General features: G+C 46.2%; 1 protein-coding gene across 3 annotated transcripts in view; it reads left to right on the top strand.

The window, feature by feature from the left end:
- The window catches only part of LOC139756391 (uncharacterized), a 437124-nt gene that overhangs the window by 317155 nt on the left and 104745 nt on the right, over nucleotides 1–15224 (top strand). The gene's annotated exons all lie outside the window — the stretch shown is intronic.

Raw genomic sequence — 15224 nt, 5'->3', positions numbered from 1 at the left:
TTCCCCTGACTGTTATATGTTTGTTCACCAGCTGCGATATTTTTGTTCTCCATTGTTTTTGTTATATGTTCATTTGTTCTATATTTACATCCAACTATATGTTATCTGAAGTCCTGTGTTTTCTTTCTGCAGCCTACCTCAAAGTTCTCAATACCAGTGTTCTTTTTGTTCTCCATCACTGATGATAAGACGCATTCTGTCAGCTCTGTTCTTATTTCTTCTTTGTGCTATGTACGTTCTCCTTCACGTGTTCTATTTGTTCCTCTCCAGAAGCCTCTGTTGTTGTTCTTTCCATATCCTGTTCTTCATTTGTTCTCCACCATTTTTTTGCCGTTTGTTCTTCATCGCTTTTTTTTTTAACATTTCCTTCTTTCTCTTGCACACCGGTTCTTCATTCACGCTCAGGTGTTCTTATATTTTGTTTTGTTCAGTTATTTATTCCCAGAACTGATTTCCACTTCGTATTTGTTCATCGTCGCGTATTTTACGCTGTGTTGTTCTAACACAGTTACTAACACCCTAACACCCTCCTCCCTGGGGCCCATACCTAAAAATCACCATTACCTATCACCACCACTACCATCCTATTACCACCACTACCACCCTATCACCACCACTCGTCCTCCCTCTCACCACCACTACCATCCTATTACCACCACTACCACCCTATCACCACCACTCGTCCTCCCTGCCACCACCACTACCACCCTATCACCACCACTACCACCCTATCACCACCAGTCGTCCTCCCTATCACCACCTCTCGTCCTCCCTATCACCCCCAGTACCATCCTATCACCACCACTACCACCCTACCACTACTACTCGTCCTCCCTATCACCACCACTACCACCCTATCACCACCACTATCGCCCTACCACTACTACTCGTCCTCCCTATCACCACCACTACCACCTTATCACCACCACTACCACCCTATCACCACCACTACCACCCTATCACCACCACTACCACCCTATCACCACCACTATCGCCCTATCACCACCACTACCACCTTATCACCACCACTACCACCCTATCACCACCACTACCACTCTATCACCACCACTCGTCCTCCAAGCTTAACACCGGCTGTTCTCCTGACACGCTAACACCAGGTTCAACAGACACTTGATTATATCACCGTGTACACCTAACACCTTCTCTATCCCCATCTCCCGCGCCTCTCCCCCTTCACGTATCACCACCCTCCCATGGTCCCTCCTCATTAACACCACCCTCCCCTGGTCACCCCCCCCTCTCCACTCACCTAACACCACTCATCCCAGCCCCTCAACTCACCTAACACTACCTCCCAGCGCCCTCCCACTCACCTAACACCACCCTCCCCCCTCCCCCCACGATCACCTAAAACCACCCTCCCCTGGTTACCCCGACTCAACTAACACCACCCTCCCTTGTCCCCCCCCTCACCCCCAATCGCCTAACACCACCTCCCAGCCTTCTCCCCCCACTCACCTAACACCACCTCCCAGCCTTCCCCCCCACTCACCTAACACCACCTCCCAGCCTTCCCCCCCACTCACCTAACACCACCCTCCCCTGTTCGTCCTCCACCACTCATCTAACACCACCCTTCCCTTGTTCGTCCTCCCCCACTCACCTAACACCACCTCCCAGCCTTCCCCCACTCACCAAACACCACCCTCCCAGCCTTCCCCTCCCCCCCCCCACTCACCTAACACCACCACCCATCCTTCTTCCCCCACTCACCTAACACCACCTCCCAGCCTTCTCCCCCCACTCACCAAACACCATTCTCCCAACCTTCCCCCCCCCCCCCCCACTCACCTAACACCACCACCCATCCCCCGCATCACCAAGTTACCATGCCTCGTATCTCGCCTTAACTAGGGAATTAGCGACACGGCCCAGCGCGGGGTAATGACCTTGGGGGGGGGGAACAAACCCCCCGCCAATGGTTTCTGATTATGTGATGCGCTGTAAACATCAGGGGGGGGCGCGATCACCACTGTGGCTAATTACCCACGACCCTCATTACTAGGCCCTCCCAGACCTCATTATCCCACATCCCTCCCTCCCTCTTCGAAGGCGCCCTTGACATACAACACGCCTCACACTCTTGAGAAACTTTGATGAGGAGAGGCCCCCAAAAAATATCATTGCTCGACAAGCCTCCTCTTTTTCTTCTGTCGAGTCTCATGCAGAATGGCTTGGGTTATTGAGACCCTAAATGCTGAGGCAGCTTTCTCTCTCTCTCTCACTCTCTCTCTCTCTCTCTCTCTCTCTCTCTCTCTCTCTCTCTCTCTCTCTCTCTCTCTCTATCTATCTATCTATCTATTTCTATCTCCTCTCTCTCTCTCTCTCTCTCTCTCTCTCTCTCTCTCTCTCTCTCTCTCTCTCTCTCTCTCTCTCTCTCTCTCTCTCTATCTATCTATCTATCTATCTATCTATCTATTTCTATATCCTCTCTCTCTCTATCTCTATCTCTATCTATCCATCTCTCTCTCTCTCTCTCTCTCTCTCTCTCTCTCTCTCTCTCTCTCTCTCTCTTCTCTCTCTCATTATCGACCTTACAGGCACTCGTGGCTGCTTTGGTTTGTGACCCTCTCCTCCTCCTCCTCCTTCCTCCTCTCCCTCTCTCTTGCCTTGCGCCATAGCTGCTGCCATCCTTGCTTTGTCTGCGCTCCCTCGTCCGTCATCCTCCCCGTCGTCTCCCCGTCGTGCTGGTGTGGTTGCGTACGCGCCTGGGGAGGAGAGGAGAGGAGAGGAGAGGGGAGGGTTTTTATGGGTTTGTCGTCTGAAGTGCATGAGTGACTTCCTTCCCGGGTGGTTGGGTGTTCCTTCGTCTCTTTTGTAGATTTTTGGGTTTTTTTTTTTTGTTTTCTGTCTCTCTTTCTCCCCACCTCTAAGATCAAGTGAGAGGCTAATACCATGACTCGTACCATTTCCTGAGACGTAATAGATTTACTCCTGCCACTTCCTGAGACTGATAGAATCAGTTCTACCATTGCATAGGACTTGATAGAATTCCTCCTGCCGTTTCCTTAGACTGATAGAATTGCTCTTCCCATTTCCCGAGAATGATAGAATTGCTCCTACCGTGTCTTGAGACTTAATAGAATTACCCCTGCCACCTTCTGAGACTAATAGAATTGCTCTTACCATTTCTAGACACGAATTGAATTGCTCTTACCATTTCTTGAGACTTAATAGAATTACCTCTACCACCTTCTGAGACTAATTGAATTGCTCTTACCATTTCTTGACTCTTAATAGAATTACTCCTGCCATTTCTTGAGACTAATAGAATTACTCCTGCCATTGCTTGAGACTAATAGAATTGCTCTTACCATTTCTTGAGACTTAATAGAATTACCCTTACCACCTTCTGAGACTAATTGAATTGCTGTTACCATTTCTTGAGACTTAATAGAATTACTCCTGCCATTTCTTGAGACTTAATAGAATTGCTCGTACCATGTCTTGAGACTTAATAGAATTACTCTTACCATTTCCTGAGACTAATAGAATTGTTCCTACTGTTTCCACCATTGTCGTATGTCCTCAACACAACCAGCTTGTACTTGACACCATAACCACAAGTGCCGTAACAACCCACAAAAGAAAGCCCCTCCGTGCTACGCAACACCAACCCACCACCACAACAACACAAGCACCACTTCGGTTCTAGGAAGGGCGTCAGACAGAGTCGTTAAACACCTTGTGAAAAAAAAAAATAGAACAGACGGATAACCGACCATGAACATGGATGCCGGAATGACTACCGTGTTTCACGAACGTATGATTCCGTTCTCTAGTTTTATGTATACGTAATAACAGGGACCTCAGAATACCCCTCTGGTGTTAAATTTGGGCTTTGGTAAAGCCTTTGATGAAGCACCACAAAAAAAAGAAACAAGAGTACGAGGTGGAGTTCAAGCTGTTGACGTAAAGGTGGGGGGGATCGAATCCGCGGGTGGATAGTGGACTGGATCTCGTGAAGAGAAGAAAGAGTGGGAGTAGGTTGAGGGGAGCCGTCCGAATTGGCTTCGCGTGACGCTCGGGGTACCGCAAGGCTCAGTCCTGGGACCCACACATTTCGTCGTCTGTATTAGCCACCTAGAGACAGGAATCTGCAGGAGAATCTCGAAGTTCGACTTCGACGCGATGTTTAGTAAAATCCCGCTCAGTCAGAGGAAGACTGCCTGAGGATTCGGAGGTGATTTAGACAAACTGATGGAGTGGAGAGTTACATAGAAAATGAATTTTCGACGTTGACGAATGTAAAGTATTGCACTTTTGATGCCAGAAGTGAAAGAAAAAAAATCATGAATGCACAGTACTTGCGAAACTGTTATATACAAGTTAAAGAAGAAAGGGACTTTGTATTGGTTAAAAGTAAAGACCTTAGATACGCTGTTCAGGTCTGGTCACCGACCCTGATCACAGAAGAAAAACTAGAAGGAATGCGGAGAAGCGCAGCCAAACGTAAGCCCTTTCGCTCAGAAAGAAGCGTTGTGAGGAAAGACTGAAAGACCTCGTGGTATTCTAACAATAAACGTACGGGCATCGAGATGATCAAATGTTGATTAGTTCACGATTTTGGCAGCTGTACATACGAAAATCTCCTCGCTTTAGACATAGATTAAAGTGTCCAAAAGTAACTGTAAAGATGATAAGTAGATATGTTAACTGTGAGTGAATGTTACCACACCTGCAGAGCGGTAGAAGACCGGAATGAATTATTACCTTCCGACGTAGTAAATGCAGAGACTGTCAATACCTTCAAATTAAGGCTGGACCAACACTTCAATGCGATCTGGTATCAGTAACTGGTCCAGTTTATCACGGGTCATTATCCTTTGATCCTTCTCTCTGTTGCAGAATCCACCACCGCTATCACCACCACTGCTAACGCCGCCACTATCACCACCACCACCACCATCATCCTCCTCCTCTTCACCACCACTACAATCCTCTTTCACCACCACCATCACCATCCTCTTCAACCCCTTCACCACCGCTACCACAATCACGACTATTCCATTGACCACCAACACCCTCTACAACGCTACTTCCCAACCAACAACAACCCACCACCGCAACCCATCCACAATCTTCCTCACCAACACCACCATACCCGCTGGCGCCACCCTCTCCAACCTTGTCACGGACGTTACCACAATCACGACCACCCCAGTTAAGATCAGCATCATTAGCAGCGTTAACCCACCCCCTCAACCACCGCCAAAACCTCCACCATCACCAACACCACCATAAGCCCCACCACCCGCCATCGCCACCAGCAACCATTGCCGACATAAAGGTGATGTTGTCTTCACCAGAAATGCCCAAGAGAGTTGACCTCCACCAATGAGAGGCCAGGAATCCCTTTTGTATTGGGAGTGAACCGTGTTTACACCCACTGTGTACTGTGATACACTTGCACTCTGTCTCTATACGTGTTTTATTAGATGGTTACACTGCTTCGCGCGCGCCCCCCCACTGACCCCACTGTCTACCACTGCTTGCAGTCCCATCTGCTGGGCAGCCATGGAACCTACTGCTGAGGTTATGTCCTCATGTTAAGAGATTCCGGCAACACTTCCTATTATTACCACCATACCTATCACCACTTCCACCATCTTTTCCTTCTTTTTTTGTCATGCTACCGTCATGACCAACACTGGTATTGCATGACATCACATCTTCCATCACTGCTGCCACAGTCACCATCACAACTACCACACCCCCAATTTCCCACTACCATTTTCCACAAACGCTTCCCTGTCCGTACCTCTAATATGGACAGGTTAGGCGTACTAGATCTGTCATGAAAATTCCCAGGGAATAAGTCGATGGCCTTTTCAGAGAAGCACTACCGATGTGCCTGTTGTTATAGACGCTTCGGAGACTAGGTACCGAGCCACAAAGAAAGTAGATTGTGTATAGTAGGGAGTATAGGAGGTGATTGGGGAGGGTGTTGGTGGGCAGGAGAGAGGAGGGGGAGGAGGAGGAGGAAGAGCAGAAGGAGGTATAGGAAGACATAGGGTTGACAAGAGATACCATGGAAATTGACCAACGAAACGTGAAAAATGATGCTAATGTAAAGAAAGTAACCGATTTGTCCTTCGTGAGGTTCGTTGTGATTACGCGTTTGTGCTGTCTTAGTAGTTTGGGGTCATTTCCCAAAATGCGAATCGTCAGAGTAATGTATATAGAAGTGATACACACTCGATGTTTTCAAATGAGTAGTTAGCCAGTTGCCAGTGGGTGACCGAATGTGTATAATCCCCTCCAGAGAGTGGAGAGGTCCCCGCTCTGAGATCCAGGCTTTAAGGGACTCCAGGATTAATAATCCAGCTCTTCGTACTGGATTCATGGAGTATCAGAGGCTGAAATGTGTTATTAGAAGGTATTAAGCTGCTAATGAAGCGTAGAGCAAGTAAAGCAGGAGAGTACTTATACACAGTACAGATATTAGGGACTTTAACATCTTTAAACAATGGGTTGGTAGAGTCGTATTTGATTCTCCAATACAAAGTAATGCTGAGGAAATGTATATATATATATACTCTGCGCAGGTACGTGAGTGATAGCTGAAGTGCCGTACCAGATAGGCATACATAGGCCTGAGGGAGATTATCATAAAGTGTAGTGCATGATGAACATATTTAGAGTCTGATGTTAGATAAGTGTCCGATTCTCTGGGCTACGTCTTTTTGTTGTGTCTCCCCTGACGATGTGATCATGACACGAAAGTGCACTTGGGAACTTACCGTATTTCATTTTCCCCTTTGGACAAATAGGATTATATATGTGTGTATGTGTGTGTGTATAATCAGGGTGGTTCACAAAATTTCATTGAACATGGAATTATGAAACAGAAACAGAACATGGCAATGATCATGATGACTACATTACTTCTTTCAATGAACAACTACCAACTCACCCCAGTCCAAGAATGAGCTTTACCAGATATGCAACCGTCTGAAACTGCACTCCCTAGACGTGTACGAGTTATGCGCTCTCGCCCGTGGTCTGGACACCAACTGCCTTTGTAGCATTACAAAGACCAATTCAACGTTATCACAAGATTCATCACATGCCCGAGATGTAATCTCCACACGAGACACACTGAACACTCCCTTGTCTCGCTCTCATTCCACAATGGCGTATGCCCAGCAACACCGCATTTCCTGACCTGTGGCTCCGCCGTGTGGATGTGCTTTGTAGGACCTCAAGAAGGATCCCGGGGAAGTAGGATATATATATATATATATATATATATATATATATATATATATATATATATATATATAGATAGATAGATAGATAGATAGATAGATAGATAGATAGAGCCTAGAGGAGAAAGAATACTTCCCACGTATTCCCTGCGTGTCGTAGAAGGCGACTAAAATGGGAGGGAGCGGGGGGGCTGGAAATCCTCCCCTCTCGTTTTTTTTTTCATTTTCCAAAAGAAGGAACGGAGAAGGGGGCCAGGTGAGGATATTTACTCAAAGGCCCAGTCCTCTGTTCTAAACGCTACCTCGCTAACACGGGAAATGGCGAATAGTTTGAAAGAAAAGAAAAGAAAGATAGATAGATAGATAGATTGCTGGTGGTGTTCGTGGTAGATGCTTTTTATTAAACATGGGACAGTACTCTTCAGTTGCTTTATCGTTGCACCCAATTGCTTCCTGTGCAACACTGTCGTATGCTTGTCTCTGTGTGAGATAAGGCCTTGACTTCAAATGGCAGGTTATCTTGACTCTGGTCTTTCATGATTTCTTTCATGAATGAATTTTATTTCTTCCAGGGGTTAGGGGTCGTCAGCTTAAGGACTTCCTGATAAAATTTAGTATTTTTTGCCCCTTTTTTTATTTCATCCTGGAGGAGGGAATGGATGGATGGTTTCCTTCAGTTGGGAAAAAAAGGGGATTATTTCTTTAAGGGAAAAGGGGGATGTCTTTAAGAGGAGGCTGGGATGTTTTCGGTAGAAGGGGATTTCTTAAGGGGGAAAAGGGATTATTTTTTCTTTTTTTTTAGGGAATGTGTGGATGTCTTCGAAGGAGGGGATTTTTTTCGCAAGGAATGGAGTTTTTCGGAGGAAAGGGAATTCTTAGGGGGAAAGGGGAATTACCTTTGAGAGATATCACTTGAGTTTTAGTCAAAGGCAACACAAGTATTGCTGGAATGGGGAAAACTCCACACGTCATCACCCCAATCTCGCTTTGAACTATGTCACTCTTGATCTGGCAACATGCAAGTAGTCCCTCTGTGTTCACATTAACCTCTGACGTGTTGATATGTTGCAACGAGAGAAGTTCGTAAACTGTGTGGACACTGGGAAATGCCCTGTGATTCATGGGGATGATATGACACAGTTCCTGACATCAGCGCCAGATGTCCAGATGCGAAAATTTAAGGTCTTAAAATCACCTGGAACGAAGGAAGGGTTTTTGTCAGCGTTGAGGGACGAACTGGAGGTCTTAAAATCACATGGAACCCTGAAAGGGATTTTTAACATTGAGAGACGAGATGGACCGTACTTGAGAGACGTGTGACGGCGATGACGGCCGTGAATTTAGAAGTATGACAACGATGACGTAAAGGTGAGGTTCGACTCACTCCGAGGTTTCTTGTGGGATGAGAAATAGTTTCATTGGTCAGTGAGACGAAGGTAAACTTCTTTTCACCTTTGAGCGTGAGCCATTGCAAATGAAGTCGTTCGTCCACAGGAAGGACAAAAGACTGTCGACTTCACGGTCTTTAGAAGTCTTCGTGGGGGGAATACAAGTCCATCAAACAATGGTTGAGTTGAGGTTAGTTATCGTCTGGTGGATGACTCCACCACTATGCCTTACACCCACCGTACCCACAGTGAGGAGGAGGAGGATTGTGCTGTAGAATCGTCAAGTTTATTTTTGTATTTTGATATTCAAGGTCTAGTTGATTCACTATGTGTGTGTGTGTGTGTGTCTGTGTGTCTGTAAGTGAGTAATATTTGTAGTCTACGGGGAGGGAGTTTTACACTCATTGGGGCCCCTTCTCGTGTGTGTGTGTGTTTAGATAGATGCATTTTTTTTTCGTGACATGATAGACCAAACTAATTGGACACTCGTGGCTTTTTAAATACATGTTTATCAGCTGTTGGACAGTCATCACCAGGGTTTTGTGTTTATATGACTGTGTTTTGGAATTATCTTTATGATTTAAGAGTCTGTTGGGAGGATAGGATCCAGATCTATCGGTAATCTTTATGAAATTATATTTAGCACGTACGACACCGCTTAATCTCTTTTGTGTGTTTGCACTGAGAACCTAGAGAATGACTTTACCATTGAATGCTGTAAGTTAAGTGTTCCTAAGCTCCGACAGCTGTCATTTATGTATACATCGGAAACATAACGTCACCTGTGCTGGTCATAAACATTGTAAACTTGACTGCTTCTTAATAATCAGGAGCGTTGCTTCTGGGAATGACTTGGGATGGTGCGTGGTTCTTCATATGGTGTGCCCAGTGGGTGTCAGGCGACTGAATGACTGGCTGTCGATGTGTCGCTCACATAAGTGTGGGTGAGGGAGTGAGTGAGGGAGGGAGGGGAAGTGAAGGACCTTAAGTGTTTACCGCGGTCGCAGGTCACCCTTAGTTTGGGAGTGAACGTTCCTATCAGATCTCTCATCACAGCGCACATCGCCATCAACGCTGTGTACAAGAGAGTCATCAGCAACACCACCACCATCTCCAACACTCCGAACGCCACCACTCACCATCACCACAACCACTCACACATCACCACCGCTCACCATCATCACCAGAACAGCCATCATCATCATCATCATCATGGTTGTGACCGCCTCTGGAAACAGCAGGAGCAACACCGCAAGAACACAAGCAGTTGTAGGCCAAGGCTCTCAACAACAGCGGCAGGAGCGTCTACAACAGCAACAGAAGCACCAGCAACCTCAACAAAATCGCCAACAACAGTAGCGACAGAATCACCAGGCAGCAACAGGAGCACCGTGAAACAGCAACAACAGAAGCACACCCCCGCCAACCACTGCAGCAACAGGCTGGGTGCATGACAACCCTGCCTTATCGTGCTGTCCGAGATTACCTCGTTAGCGTTGGTGTTTTGTCTTTACTATTAATTAACCCGAGCATCACTTTGTCGCAGGAACAAGTTTACAGTATCACCCAAGTAATAGTCTATCGTGCAGGAGGTGCTTAAGATATTAACTGGCAAATTTGGCCTCCACGTTTAGACTTCGTATGGCCTCGCACGGAGGGAGGGAGGAAGGGGAGAGGAGGTGGTTGCTTTTTTTTTTTATGAGTGGCGTCCCACACGGGACCTCACACACGCAGGCAGCAAGCTGGAGCCCCTCCCTGTGAGGACAGGAGGGAGGAGTACCCACGTATGCCAGCAGAGGAGGAGAGCCTGGTGATGGAGGGATGAGGTACAAAGAAGATCTCCTCCTCCCTCCAACCTCCACCCTGACGTGGTCTTTACGCTTTTATCCACCTCCGTCTTTTACTCACAGTCATGACTAAGGCTTAGGGTTCCTTCTGGTTCCTCATGTTATCTCATAGGTGCCTCTCCCTCCTTATCCAGACTACCTTCTAACCCCACTCCTCACCACCACCTTTGAGAACCGACAGACAGACACACACAAAGACAGACAGAGTCATTATTACAAAGCTCTACATTCACTGCTGCAGCGCCTTAAAGGCCGCCTTCTAAAGTCTTGAGATTATAAACGCTCGTGTTCCAGCGTTACCCAGAGCACTCGGGACTATCCACTAACCTCACCGCAGAGGATTAGATTTCGAAGCCACCACGCGATGCCACCGCTCACCCTTCACTGCGCAAGTGCACTCGTTAGTCACGGCAGTTACGTAGTGACCTCGTACACAACGACACCAGCTCGATGCAAAGCCCCGAAAGGCGTACTCACGACAAGTGTCTCATCACGTAATCTCGTGTTACAAGGTAATTACACGCTGGGGTTAATGTGAGACTCCCATCGCGCAGCCTGACTGCGTATTGACCATCACCTGTGGCCGTTACAGATAGTCGTTGTGTAATGCCATGATATAACTAACACTTAACACGACCACCACACCTTTAAGACCACGATGCAGAACCAGATCGTAAGCCGACGCCACCGCACTAGACGGGCACACACACACACACACACACACACACACACACCTGTGGTAATCACGCGGCGATATACATAAGCACGTTGCTGCTGCCATGAGCCACACTGCTGTGGAGGCTCTTGTGTGTGGTTGCTCCACCTCGGGCTAGAGGAGCCACACTCACCCAAAGTGGGTAATCGCGCAGGGTCACCATACAAGACCACCAGAAGACCCAACCCCGCTCTGCAAGGGGTCCGGTCACCAAGGACTCTCCTCACACCTCGGCTCCACCACCTCTTCACAGGTCATAACACTAGAGACAGAGTCGTCACCTCAGGGGATCGTCTGAATAGATCCCGCTGGCGGCGAAGGCTGCGGCGGGAATGCTCTTGTTGGGAGGAGGAGGAGGAGGAGTAAGAAGAGGGTTGTGAGAGTATGAGCCGGAGGAGCTCCGCCGCCGACATAGTCATTTCACAGGGATCCGAGTGCCAGACGGTACGAGATTCCTTGTGATTAATTGAGGTAGCGGTTGTTGTCACTTGGCCTATAATTTCAGTGAATAATGAGGCAGCGTAAGTAGGTCGTGCATCACTGCTATCATCTCCGGCCGATATTTTCCTGCAAGGTTTTGAAATATCGTGAGGAAGTAGCGTAGAGTATGGCAGAGCAGGCCGGGAGGGAGCCAAGATGGGCCATTGATCAGATTGGCACTTGGGGAGAACCAGGAACCGTAGTTCTTACACGAGGTTAATTCACTTATTGTATCTTTTTAACTTTGGCTTGGGTGTCTGTATGAGTCATTCCTTTTCCTTTATTTTTCCTAACTTTGGCTTAGGTCTCTGTATGTCATTCCTTTTCCTTTATTTTCCTCCAGTTTTGTGATTTCATATTTTTTTAGTATGGGAGGGAGGTCTACACCCATAGAAGCCATCATCTTGAACTGTCTCTACTGTCGTACAATTTTTTTTAACTTGTCAATATTCACTTAGCTTACTCCATACCCCAACCACTCTGGTGCTATAAAAGTCCGTCTTTCCATCTCTCTTGAACAAGTTTCTTGCTCGCTTTCATGTTGTGGTTTCCTCTTGTTCTGCCTTTGTTCGTTGTTGACATCAAAATGTTTTGAAGACTTCAGTGTCGTGATCAAATTACTCCTTACTCTTATTTCTTTCGTAGGTTTTTATGGTCTTCAATCTCACACTGTCATTCAGGTTTCTTGGAGATCTGATATCATCTTAGTTGCCCTCCTCTAGATGTGGTTTAAATTCTAGAACGTCGTGATCGAATCACTCCTTACTCTTCTCTATATCATGGCCTTTATCTGTAATGTGTAATCTCCGACTGCCAACCATCTTTTTGATCCGCCATCCTTGTTCCCTTCTTCTGGAACCCTCTGTATTAGGTCTTTTAACCCTCTTCATGTCTGGTGACCAAACGTGAGAAGTATATTCCAGTGTTGTCCTTATTCACTACATGAACAGTTTCCTGGATATTCCCTTATCCACGTCCTGCATGGATAAAACTCTTCACTACTTACCATCAGTTTGCCTCCTGTACAGTTCTCGTAAAGTGTGGTTCTGGTGACAGGTTATGGACACTATCGACTTCGAGTTTCCTCTCACACAAATTACTTTATCCTATATCCAAGAAATTATTCGTGTCGAGGCCGTCTTTCACTGTATCCCATCCCTGTTACTTGGCGTTTTCTCGGATTGAATTTCATTAGCCATGGATTAGACACTCTTTATAGTTTGTTTAGGTCCCCTTGTAAAGTGATGCCGTCATCACTATAGTTTCCTCATGATCTTCAGCATCATCCGCAATCATTATCAGGAATGAGTCCAATTCTTTTAGCGAGTTATTGCGTAGCTACGGAAAAAGCAATGGCCCAAGGAACATAACCTTTGGCATGCTAATGGCGACCTTTCACACCACTTCGAGATGGCGTCCCTAAGATGCGTTCTTCGTTCCATTCGACCAAAGAGAATTATTAGTTGAAGGAGTCTCCCCTCTGATCCTACCTGAGGAGGCTCCGGTTTCTTTACCAGCCTCATATGTGGTACGGCGTCAGATGCTCTGCGCAATCCAAATACACACAGTCCGACACCCATCCATCTCTATCCTTCAAAACGGAACTCACTCTCTCGTGGAAGTTTTAAGAGGCTTATCACGCACGACCTCTTGAATCCATGTTGTTTCTCGCTTGGGTCTTTTCTCCTTTATAAGGTGTTAACCCTGAGGTTTCTGAATATCTTTTCTTCTCGTACTTCACAGACCACAACCGTTCGAGAGACTGGTTCATAGTTTGAGCGCAACTTCTCCGCCTCCTTCCTTGAAAGATTGGAACAACATTTTGCTGCCTTCTTCCTTCCTATCCCTTAGCTCGTTGTTACTTTCCCCTCCACCGATTCCTTGAACATTTTAAGTGACTTGTCAAGCGTATATGAACACTTCTACTGCACATATGAAGAAACTACATTAGGACTGTGAACTCTGTGTGTGTGTGTGTGTGTGTGTGTGTACAGTATTACGGGGGGAGAGTTCCACACACGTACATGTGCCAGAAATCCGTCTTCGTCATTCGGAACATTGCGCATTTTGGTCATCGTGACGTTTACAGCGATAATGTCGTGATTATTTGCGTACCATTCGATAATATTGTGTCCGAGACTTATGTACAAAACGATATGAAAAAAGAAAAAGTCAGTTGCACATATTTCTTGGTATCTTTCACGAGCGGTGTTACCGGACTCCGCCTGCTTGCGTTACGCCGTGAGTGAAAAGTCACCTTTGGCGAGATTTTATTATCGAAGTACATGTAATGTTGTCGAAGAAAATTCCACTTCCAAAGAACCCATGCTTTCCCTGCTACTGATTGTAGCGCAGCCTTGAAATTGAAAGAACCCAGAGAAGAGGTCTCTTGAGGTTATATGATGAAGAACTGGAGGTATATTTTTGAATCTTAACACCCCATCGAATACTGAAATGGTCGCGTGAATTACGATATACAACATATATATTATACATACATATTAACCATACATTTTCTTATGAACCCTTTATTCTTCCTGTTGTATAAGATGAATAATTATTTAGATCACTTACTTCAACAAGTGTATCGTGTATGAATTTGATATCTTTCTTAAACGAATATTTGTAAAGCTCTTAGATTATTTTCCTTTGTCAAATCTACTGCGAATTCTCCATAAACCAATGGTATAACCTTCGTGAAATGTAAACCCTCTGTGGTCACGCCAATCCTCATGGAACACACTTCAGCCCCTGACTGGCTCTATAATAACCATTACGATTTATATCCCACGGAATACATGACACGAATTGTAGATATAGGGTTACCTCATGTTGCCGCAGCTGTGATCCTTGCTCTTCGTCACGAAACAGTTACTGTGTGAAATTCTAGATCAACATTCCCCCCTGCTACTGAACGTGTGCTCCATCGTCTGTGTCCCCTCAAGGGGACTCATTGCCGTGGCTGTTGCAGGTGTTTCATGCCTGTGTGATATATGCTTGACACAGAGTCGTCTGCTGTCAAAGAGATTAATTATCTTGCTTGGGTATCGTACCACAGTACAGAGAGGGACCCCACACCATGTTTTCTGTGACTTACACACGGTGGGTGTGTGGCGCTCGTGATGATGGGGGGGAAAGGGGTTGAGTTCAGGGTACAAAGTAGTGTGTCGGGTGGAAAGTGATAGGTGGGGGGCGACGGGTGTGTCGTTTGCAGTGTGGTTATAAGTATTAGATCTTTTTTACAATTAGCAAAGTATTACTTATGTCCCGGATGTTGTTTTGGATTACTGTTCTGTGTTTTACGGGATAGAGAGTTTGCCACACTTAACCTTGTATATATATGGACTATGTCTTTTACGTGTGTGTGTGTGTGTGTGTGTGTGTGTGTGTGTGTGTGTGTGATTACTACCTTTATGTTACGGGGAGAAAGTTATACACTCGTGTTGCCCCGTCTTTCAACCTTACATGCACATGTACCACCGTCTTTACTCTTATGTGTATACTCACACGCACGCCTCGGCCAAATGTAGGTGCATGTACGTGTGTGTGTGTGTGTGTGTGT

Source organism: Panulirus ornatus, chromosome 21 (genome assembly GCF_036320965.1).
Source record: "Panulirus ornatus isolate Po-2019 chromosome 21, ASM3632096v1, whole genome shotgun sequence".
Classification (NCBI taxonomy): Eukaryota; Metazoa; Arthropoda; class Malacostraca; order Decapoda; family Palinuridae; genus Panulirus; species Panulirus ornatus.
This window is presented reverse-complemented; position numbering and strand designations above follow the sequence as displayed.